This window comes from Triticum urartu, chromosome 2A (assembly GCF_056163025.1).
Source record: "Triticum urartu cultivar PI428250 chromosome 2A, HENAU_Tu73, whole genome shotgun sequence".
NCBI classification, from domain to species: Eukaryota; Viridiplantae; Streptophyta; class Magnoliopsida; order Poales; family Poaceae; genus Triticum; species Triticum urartu.
Window position 1 is genome coordinate 502,316,433 of NC_141874.1, and position 10,307 is coordinate 502,326,739.

General features: G+C 47.4%; 1 long non-coding RNA gene across 1 annotated transcript; it reads right to left on the reverse strand.

Annotated features, from left to right (window-relative positions):
* Window positions 1-6,416: 6,416 nt before the first annotated feature.
* On the reverse strand, window positions 6,417-10,092 carry LOC147985634 (uncharacterized). Its single transcript, XR_015615133.1, has 3 exons — window positions 9,572-10,092; window positions 8,365-8,432; window positions 6,417-6,748 (listed from the first exon to the last, which is right to left on the reverse strand). It is a non-coding gene; the product is annotated as an uncharacterized LOC147985634 (long non-coding RNA).
* Window positions 10,093-10,307: the final 215 nt, after the last annotated feature.

A 10,307-nucleotide genomic window follows, 5' to 3' on the forward strand; every position in this document is an offset into this window, starting at 1 on the left:
CCCTCACAGCACTCATGACCCGTTTTTGTGCGGGCGAGGATAGTTGGTTGGCCCGTAGCAAAAACAATGCAAGCGACGCTGGCACCCATGAAGCTAAAAATAGCAACGACAAGTCTCGATGCAATAGGTAGAAGCGTCGAAATAACAATGATAACACCGAGGATACGGCGGTCAATGCCGGATTCAGTGGCTCTAAGCCTGGTCAGCGGATGATGTCGTTCAAAAAGAACAATTTGGGCCCATCTAGGCTGGACCACATACTTGATCATCCGTGCTAGATTCATGGCACCCCAGACAAACCACCCAATCATACCAATAGAGATTGTTGGGGTTTTAAACAGTCCGACAAGTTAAATGGCGAAAACAAGGATAAGGGATTGCAAAGCAAAGACGACGACGAGGAGCCCCGGCCACCGAACACAGGGGGACAGAAGAAGTTCCCTCCTTAGGTCAAAACAGTAAACATGATATACGCTACCGATATCCCCAAGAGGGAGCGCAAGCGCATGCTCAGGGACGTCTACGCGATAGAGCCAATCGCCCCAAAATTTAATCCATGGTCGTCATGCCCGATCACTTTCGATCGCTGGGATCACTCGACCAGTATCCGTCATGGCGGTTCAGCCGCACTGGTCCTGGACCCAATAATTGATGGGTTCCACCTGACGCGAGTCCTGATGTACGATGGCAGTAGCCTCAACTTGCTCTATCAGGATACCATGCGCAAAATGGGCATTAACCCATCGCGGATCAAGCCCACAAAGACTACCTTTAAAGGAGTCATACCGGGCATAGAGGCCCGCTGCACGGGCTCAATCACACTAGAGGCCCGCTGAAGCTTAAGATACCCGGACCGCGCGGCGTCATAACAGTCAATGGAAATACGGAACGCTCCCTCCGCACCGAGGAGCACACCGCTGCCTTAGCAGCAGAGGTACAGGGTAGCCTTGTCAAGCAGAACCTCAATTCGGTGGTCGATCCCTCGGACACTGTCAAGAGAGTCCGAACCATTCCGCAGAAGGACAACTCGGCTCGTCAGGAGCTCGACTAGCAATTTGGCCTCCGTCCCCGTCCTGACCAAGTGGCGACCATCGTACCACGCGTACATAATTATGCACTAAAAATACCATGGACCCGGATGGAGGCATAATCAGCTTGTGATCCGCAATATGGCTCGACCGCCCCGGACACTCATACTTTCACTATTTCCCTTTTTCTTTTGTTTTTCCTTTTTTAGGCCTTTCCTGGCGGCTTGGCCATTGATTCTTTTCGAAGGATAAAACACCAAGACAACAAGAAGCATGGACGTACTGGGAAACTCTTAGGTGGTCTCTTTAACGATCCCTTTACCTATCTTCAGGACCCACACGCAGCTCTCTCTTGGTGAAGGCATAGTAAATAGTCTTTCCGCTTATTGCATTACCTGTATAAATGCGCTTTAACACACCAATGAAATTATAATAGAAACAATTTGTGGCCCAAATTTTCACGGCTCTAGCTTACCACTGGTTCTTCCTTTTTCTTTCTTTTTGCCTTTTCCTTTATGGTAATTCTAACAGATAACACATGTATACTCAGGTGCGTTTCAATTTGCCAGGGGCTTCATAGCGCCCCACAACATGGCAACAAAAGTCCGAACACTTTTACAGTACAGTTCGGCACCCTGAATTTAGCACTATATGCATTGGCTCTGAATCATGTCTTTTGTCAATAGTTGGGTTGCCCGGCTCCTGTGCTTGCTACCTTACGTTCCGCTATATCGGCTAGGGTAGTAAAGGGAGAACTACTGCGATTGTGCCTTGGTTTACCTAAGTGAGCACCTCAGTAGAGAAAGCCGAAAACTGACTGTCATGATGCGGCGAGAGCCGGTCAGCTCTTCGGAGGTCTCAAATCCTTAGAGACTTTTTCCACATTACGCGAGGGATTGGTACTTACCCGATCAAGTGTTTACAGCATCCTAGTCCGGATACTAGGGGTTGTGCATATATTTCTATTGTCAAACTCCTATGGCTAAGTGAGAGTGCTAAAGCCGCATAGTCCGATTTCTTGGTTCGTTGCGCTAAACACCTCCTTCAAGGACCAAACAATTGGATCAAGAGTGTTTAGATTACATCCCGAACACCCCCGTATTTCCTACGTGGGGCAGAAGCCGACGACTGGCCAACTCTCAGATTTCACATAAAACGGCCGCACATGAGGAGAAATTTTTTAAAGCATTATACTACATAAAAGTTTTGTTTCATCCTACAAGGCAAAGACAACATGAATGTATTCATTCAAAGATAATGTCTTGCCCACATTGTGTTGCTACAATGCGAGACCCCTCTAGGACATCTGCAAAATAGCGCTCGGGTGTGCGGTGCTCCTTGCATGGCTAGTTCGGCCACCCTATGCAGATCCACCAGTTGTTTCAGCTGATCGGTGAAGGGCACGGGATGCTCTACACAAGATATTGCGACCAGAACAATTTCTCCGTGGAGCTCCCTTCTTCGGCTTGGAAGAACTTTGCGGCCTCGGACACACTGCGTGGTAGATCTGCGAAGGCTCCTGGAAAACTCTGAATCCGGGTTAGTAAGAAATACTTCTTCTTCATATATTTGCTTTGCATACTAAACGCTTTACTGATACGTCTCCAACGTATCTATAATTTTTTATTGTTCCATGCTATATTATATCCTGTTTTGGACATTATTGGGCTTTATTATACACTTTTATATTATTTTTGGGACTAACCTATTAACCGGAGGCCCAGCCCAGAATTGTTGTTTTTTGCCTATTTCAAAGTTTCGCAGAAAAAGTATATCAAACGGAGTCCAAACGGAATGAAACCTTCGGGAACATGATTTTCGGAACGAACATGATCCAGAGGACTTGGACCCTACGTCAAGAAAACCAACCAGGAGGGCACGAGGTAGGTGGGCGTGCCTACCCCCCCAGGCGCGCCCTCCACCCTCGTGGAGCCCACGTTGCTCCACCGACGTACTTCTTCCTCCTATATATACCTACGTACCCCCAAACTACCAGATACGGAGCCAAAACCCTAATTCCACCGCCGTAAATTTCTGTACCCGTGAGATCCCATCTTGGGGCCTTTTCCGGAGCTCCGCCGGAGGGGGCATCGATCACGGAGGGCTTCTACATCAACACCATAGCCTCTCCGATGAAGTGTGAGTAGTTTACTTCAGACCTTCGGGTCCATAGTTATTAGCTAGATGGCTTCTTCTCTCTTTTTGGATCTCAATACAAAGTTCTGCCCCTCTCTTGTGGAGATCTATTCGATGTAATCTTCTTTTGCGGTGTGTTTGTTGAGACCGATGAATTGTAGGTTTATGATCAAGTTTATCTATGAACAGTATTTGAATCTTCTCTGAATTCTTTTATGTATGATTGGTTATCTTTGCAAGTCTCTTCGAATTATCAGTTTGGTTTGGCCTACTAGATTGATCTTTCTTGCAATGGGAGAAGTGCTTAGCTTTGGGTCCAATCTTGCGGTGTCCTTTCCTAGTGACAGTAGGGCCAGCAAGGCACGTATTGTATTGTTGCCATCGAGGATAACAAGATGGGGTTTATTTCATATTGCATGAGTTTATCCCTCTACATCATGTCATCTTGCTTAAAGCGTTACTCTGTTCTTTTGAACTTAATACTCTAGATGCATGTTGGATAGCGGTCGATGTGTGGAGTAATAGTAGTAGATGCAGGCAGGAGTCGGTCTACTTGTCTCGGACGTGATGCCTATATACATGATCATACCTAGATATTCTCATAACTATGCTCAATTATGTCAATTGCTCAACAGTAATTTGTTTACCCACCGTAATACTTATGCTCTTGAGAGAAGCCACTAGTGAAACCTATGGCCCCGGGTCTATTTTCCATCATATTAATCTTCCGTCAACAAGCTATTTCCTTTTCCGTTTATTTTGCTTTCTTTACTTTGCATCTTTATCGTAAAAATACCAAAAATATTATCTTATCATATCTATCAGATCTCACTTTCGTAAGTGACTGTGAAGGGATTGATAACCCTTTATTGCGTTGGTTGCGAGGATTTTATTTGTTTGTGTAGGTGCGAGGGACTCGTGCGTGGCCTCCTACTGGATTGATACCTTGGTTCTCAAAAACTGAGGAAAATATTTACGCTACTTTGCTGCATCACCCTTTCCTCTTCAAGGGAAAACCAACACAGTGCTCAAGAGGTAGCAAGAAGGATTTCCGGCGCCGTTGTCGGGGAGTCTACGCAAAAGTCAACATACCAAGTACCCATCACAAACCCTTATCTCCCGCATTACATTATTTTCCATTTTCCTCTCCCCCACTTCACCCTTGCCGTTTTATTCGCCCTCTCTCTCCGTCCTCCTTCTCTTTCTCTATTTGCCTCTTTTTGCCCGTCTCTTGTTTGCTTGTGTGTTAGATTGCTTGCTTGTCACGATGGCTCTACCTAGATTTGGTGATCATCACCTTAAAAGGTTAGAAGAGATCGAAAGCAACGTCAGGAGTTTTATGGTCTTACAATTTGAGCATAATAATTTCTTTTAGAATTTTTGGGGTTCCGGAACTTGCGTTAGCTACAGATTACTACAGACTGTTCTGTTTTTGACAGATTCTATTTTTCATGTGTTGTTTGCTTATTTTGATGAATCTATGGCTAGTAAAATAGTTTATAAACCATAGAGAAGTCGGAATACATTAGGTTTAACACCAATATAAATAAAGAATGAGTTCATTACAGTACCTTGAAGTGGTGTTTTGTTTTCTTTCGCTAACGGAGCTCACGAGATTTTCTACTTTAAGTTTTGTGTTGTGAAGTTTTCAAGTTTTGGGTGAAAGATTTGATGGATTATGGAACAAGGAGTGGCAAGAGCCCAAGCTTGGGGATGCCCTGGAAGGCATCCCCTCTTTTGTCTACTTCCATCGGTAACTTTACTTGGAGCTATATTTTTATTTACCACATGATATGTGTTTTGCTTGGAGCGTCTTGTATTATTTGAGTCTTTATTTGTTAGTTTTCCACAATCATCCTTGCTGTACACACCTTTTGAGAGAGACACACATGATTCGGGAATTGTTAGAATACTCTATGTGCTTCACTTATATCTTTTGAGTTATATAGTTTTTGCTCTAGTGCTTCACTTATATCTTTTAGGGCACGATGGTGGATTTGTTTTATAGAAACTATTGTTCTCTCATGCTTCACTTAGATTATTTTGAGAGTCCTACAAAACAGCGTGGTAATTTGCTTTAATTATGTTAGGCATTCAAGATTATTCTTTTTTCTTATGAGTGTGTCGAATACTATGAGAAGTTTGATACTTGATAATTGTTTTGAGATATGGAGATGGTGATATTAGAGTCGTGCTAGTTGAGTAGTTGTGAATCTGAGAAATGCTTGTGTTGAAGTTTGTGATTCCTGTAGCATGCACGTATGATGAACCGTTATGTGAAGAAGTTGGAGCATGGATTATTTATTGATTGTCTTCCTTATGAGTGGCGGTCGGGGACGAGCGATGGTCTTTTCCTACCAATCTATCCCCCTAGGAGCATGCGCGTAGTACTTTGCTTCGATAACTAATAGATTTTTGCAATAAGTATGTGAGTTCTTTATGACTAATGTTGAGTCCATGGATTATACGCACTCTCACCCTTCCACCATTGCTAGTCTTTCTAATACCACGCACCTTTCGCCAGTATCATACACCCACCATATACCTTCCTCAAAACAGCCACCATACCTACCTATCATGGCATTTCCATAGCCATTCCGAGATATATTGCCATGCAACTTTCCACCATTCCGTTTACTATGACACGCTCCATCATTGTCATATTGCTTTGCATGATCATGTAGTTGACATTTTAGTTGTGGCAAAGCCACCGTTCATAATTCTTTCATACAAGTCATTCATGCATCATTGCTATCCCGGTATACCACCGAAGGCATTCATATAGAGTCATACTTTGTTCTAGTATCGAGTTGTAATCATTGAGTTATAAATAAATAGAAGTGTGATGATCATCATTCATAGAGTATTGTCCCAAAAAAAGAGAAAGGCCAAATAAAAAAAGGAAGGCCCAAATATATATATATATATATAAAGGGACAATACTACTATCCTTTTTCCACACTTGTGCTTCAAAGTAGCACCATGATCTTCATCATAGAGAGTCTCCTATGTTATCACTTTCATATACTAGTGGGAACTTTTCATTATAGAACTTGGCTTGTATATTCCAATGATGGGCTTCCTCAAAATGCCCTAGGTCTTCGTGAGCAAGCGAGTTGGGTGCACACCCACTTAGTTCTTTTTGTTGAGCTTTCATATACTTATAGCTCTAGTGCATCCGTTGCATGACAATTGTGACACCCTCGATTCAATCGTACACTAATCATACACGCAAATGTGTACGATCAAGATCAAGGACTCACGGGAAGATATCGCAACACAACTCTAGACACAAAATAAAATAATACAAGCTTGATATTACAAGCTAGGGGCCTCGAGGGCTCGAATACATAAGCTCGAATACACAAGAATCAGTGGAAGCAACAATATCTGAGTACAGACATGAGTTAGAAAAGTTTGCCTTAAGAAGGCTAGCACAAAAGCAACAACGATTGAAAAGGCAAGGCCTCCTGCCTGGGAGCATCCTAACTACTCCAAGTCGTCAGCGGTCGTCACGTAGTAGTAGACACCCTCGGGGTAGCAGTAGTCTTCAGTGGTGTCGTCTGGCTCCTGGGCTCCGACATCTGGTTGCATCAACCGGTAAGAAGAAGAAAGGGGGAAAAGGGAAAGCAAAGAAACCGTGAGTACTCATCCAAAGTACTCGCAAGCAATGATCTACAATATATATGCAACATTATCAAAGGAAGGCGGTATATGTGGACTGGGCTGCAGAAATGCCAGAACAGAGGGGAGAACCTAATCCTATCGAAGACTAGCATCTTCTGGAAACCACCATCTTGCAACAACAGGAGGGAGTAGAGTAGCATAAAGTAAAGTAGTAGTAATGTTATCAACCTCGGCCAGAGATCCTTTCTCGACTCCCTGTGAGAAAGCAATCCCAGAGCCATACTATCCGGTTATCATCACAATCCAATTCTCATCACCATCCAATTCTAGTTGTATCGATCGGGATACAACTCCAAGTGTCCGTTACCGTAGGTCAGGCTATCGATAGATGTTTTCTTCCCTGCAGGGGTGCACCAACTTACCCACCACGCTCGATTAACTCCGGCCGGACACACTTTCCTGGGTCATGCCCGGCCTCGGCCAAACAATACGCCGCAACCCGACCTAGGCTTAATAGAGAGGTCAGCATGCCGGACTAAACCTATGCCCCCAGGGGTCATGGGCCATCTCCCCAGGAACTCCTGCACGTTGCGTGGGCGGCCGGTGAGCAGACCTAGCTACCTCCTTCAACAAGGCAGGTGCTTACACAGTCCAACCCGGCGCGTGCCGCTTAGTCGCTGACGTCTATTAAGCTTCAGCTGATGCATACGACGCAGAACGCCCATACTATGCCCACGTGATGGTTAGTGCTATCAGGCCAGAGGCCCCTCGGATCAAATATCCAAATCGTAGTGGATTAGGAACGCGCGGTAACAAGCAGAGACTCACGAAAGATGTGACCCCGTTGCCCCGTCTCAAGGTCTTGCGGCAAGGGCTAGGAATGCCCGGCCACGCCTCGTAATTATCTCGCGGGCACCCTCCAGGTCAATCCGACTCCACATCACTCGCAAATATGCTCGCGCGGGTACCCCTCAGGGCCGACCCGTCTTTAGTAACAGGGTTCAGTGAAAAGTCATAGTAACCATAGTAACCGTGTGTCCAAACATCAAAGGGAAAACCCGAGGAATCACCCCCAGTGAATTCCACTCGATGTAATCATCAAGGTGAACGTAAGAGGAACCACCCCCAAGGTTCACACTTGAGGGGTTGCACGATAGAGTCGTATCGGAAGTGGTTAAGGCGGAATCACCCTCGATGACCACCACCGAATAGCTACACTACAGGGTTAACAACAGAAGTGTTGTAGAGGTCTCACCCTCGGCACTCGATAGTAACCTAGTAGTGTCGAGCAACTAAGGGGAAAGTGATGTGCAGTGCCGGGGCCTGGTCTTCGATCCCGTTGATCGGGTCTTCAATGATGAAGCAGGGGCAACAAGGACAAGGTGGGGGTCACTGATGGATCACTAACCAACCTATACTAAGCAGTTTAGGATAAGCAGGTAAGGTAACAATAAGCAGGTTACAAAAGCAGGCTATGCATCAGAATAGGAGCAAACAATAACAGTAGCAAAATCTAATGCAAGCATGAGAGAATGGAATGGGCGATATCGGGATGATCAAAGGGGGGGCTTGCCTGGTTGCTCTGGCAAGGAGGGGTCGTCATCGACGTAGTTGATCACAGGGCAGCATCGGTCTCGGGGTCTACCGGAGAGAAGAGGGGAAAGAAATAGTAAATATATAGCAAGCAAGTGCATAAACAGGAGAACAGGCAGAGCTAGATGTGTTCTAACACGGTGCTACACGTTACCGGCGGAGGGGATAACATCCGGGAATGTTTTCCCGGTTCCGGACCTGTGTCAAACAGATGACCGGAGGGGGGATGTTCTAAGTTAAACATGCCAGGGGCATGTGACAGATGAACGGACCGCATATTCGGATTCGTTGGATTTTTCTGAGCAACTTTCATGTAGAAAACATTTTCATCCGAGTTACGGTTTATTTTCTATTAATTTTATAAGAATTAAACATTTTCTGGAATTTAATCTAATTAAAAAAAGAGTGAAAGGCTAGGTGCACCCAGTGCAGTGCACCAGAGATGCACCAGAGTGACTGACCAGTGGGTCCAGTCAACTGCTGACTCAGCAGTTGACTGGTCCATGGTTGACCAGTCAAGTGGTCCGGTGGGACCCGCGTGTCAGCGACCCATGGGCTAAATACATTTTCTTATTAAAACTAATAGGTTTTAGTTAGTGGCCTGGGGCCTGGTTGTCAGTGGGGGGTTAGGGGATTAAATGGGGGGTTTTATCCCCTGATTAACCGAGGCAGGGGGCGGCTGGGCTCGTGCGCTCGTAGCGCCGGCGGCCAGGCCAGAGGGCAGTGGCGGGCGTCGGCCGGCGCCAGGGCGGGACAGGCGCGGGCGGAGGTGGTGCAGCAAGAGGCAGCAGCGGCATCGCGGGGCAACGGCGAGCGACGGGTGCAGGAGGCGAGCATTTGCAGGGCGCAACGGGGACGAGCAGCGCCAGCAGCAAGCGGGCGCGCGGGCTAGGCGCGAGGCTGGCGCACGGCGAGGCGGCGCAGGCAGGGGCCAAGGCGCGCGGCGCGGTCGGTCGCAGCCGGACGCGGCTAGGGGACGCAGCGGGCGGCGCACGGGGCGTGCGTGCGGGTGGCTTTGGTCGTGCGTGGGCTGCAGCAGCAGCAGCAAGCCACATCACTAGCAGCAGCGGCGGCCCGCAGGCACGGCCAAGCTCCGGCGAGCTCCGGCGTGCTCCTGGGAGGAAGGGGCGACGACTACAGCGGCAGTCCGAGGCGGGGAGAGAGGGGAAAGGACGGGGACTGCTCACCGGGCCCTGTAGGTGTGCTCAAATGGGCTCGGGGAGGCTTGTCGTCGCCGAAACCATCGACGGAGTCAAAGATGGCCGTAGGGGAAGAAGAGGTCGCCGGGCTCGACTCGGTGGCTCCCGGCTTGAACGGCTGGGCGCAGTCGACGGAGGAGACGATTGCGGAGCCTCACGACATCTCAGCAAGGCAAGGCGGTGACGGAGGGCGCGGAATCGACGAAGGACGACAACGAGCTCTCGGGCGAGATGGGGAAAAGAGAGAGGCGAGGCGCGTGCGAACGAGTGAGGGGGCTAGGGTTTGGCAGGGGCTTCGCCGGCGACCTTATCTGCGCGAGACGGCAGCGGATGGCCGGCCTGTGGCTACCCGCGGCCACGGACGGCGCACAGGCGTCCACCGCGCCTGGTATGAACATGGAAGGAGAAGGCGCCGGTGATGGGCTGGGCCGGCTCCTGTAGTGAGCAGGACTAAGTGCACCGTGCACTTAGGCCTTTTCTCTTTTCTGTTTTCCTTTTTTTAATAAACAGAGAAAGAAAGAAAGTTAATTGGGCAGCCAAATATCATAAATAAATTATGGAACTGGGCCCATAAAATCCAAGGATTTTTTTTGGACAGCTCCACAAAAAGTTTGGAGGCCAGGGGATGTCATTTACATTTTTGACAATTAAAATGACATTCAAAAATGCTGAAGTTGCAATGAAATAATTGCTACTGTCCATCTTAGCTCAATGGTGATGTTGT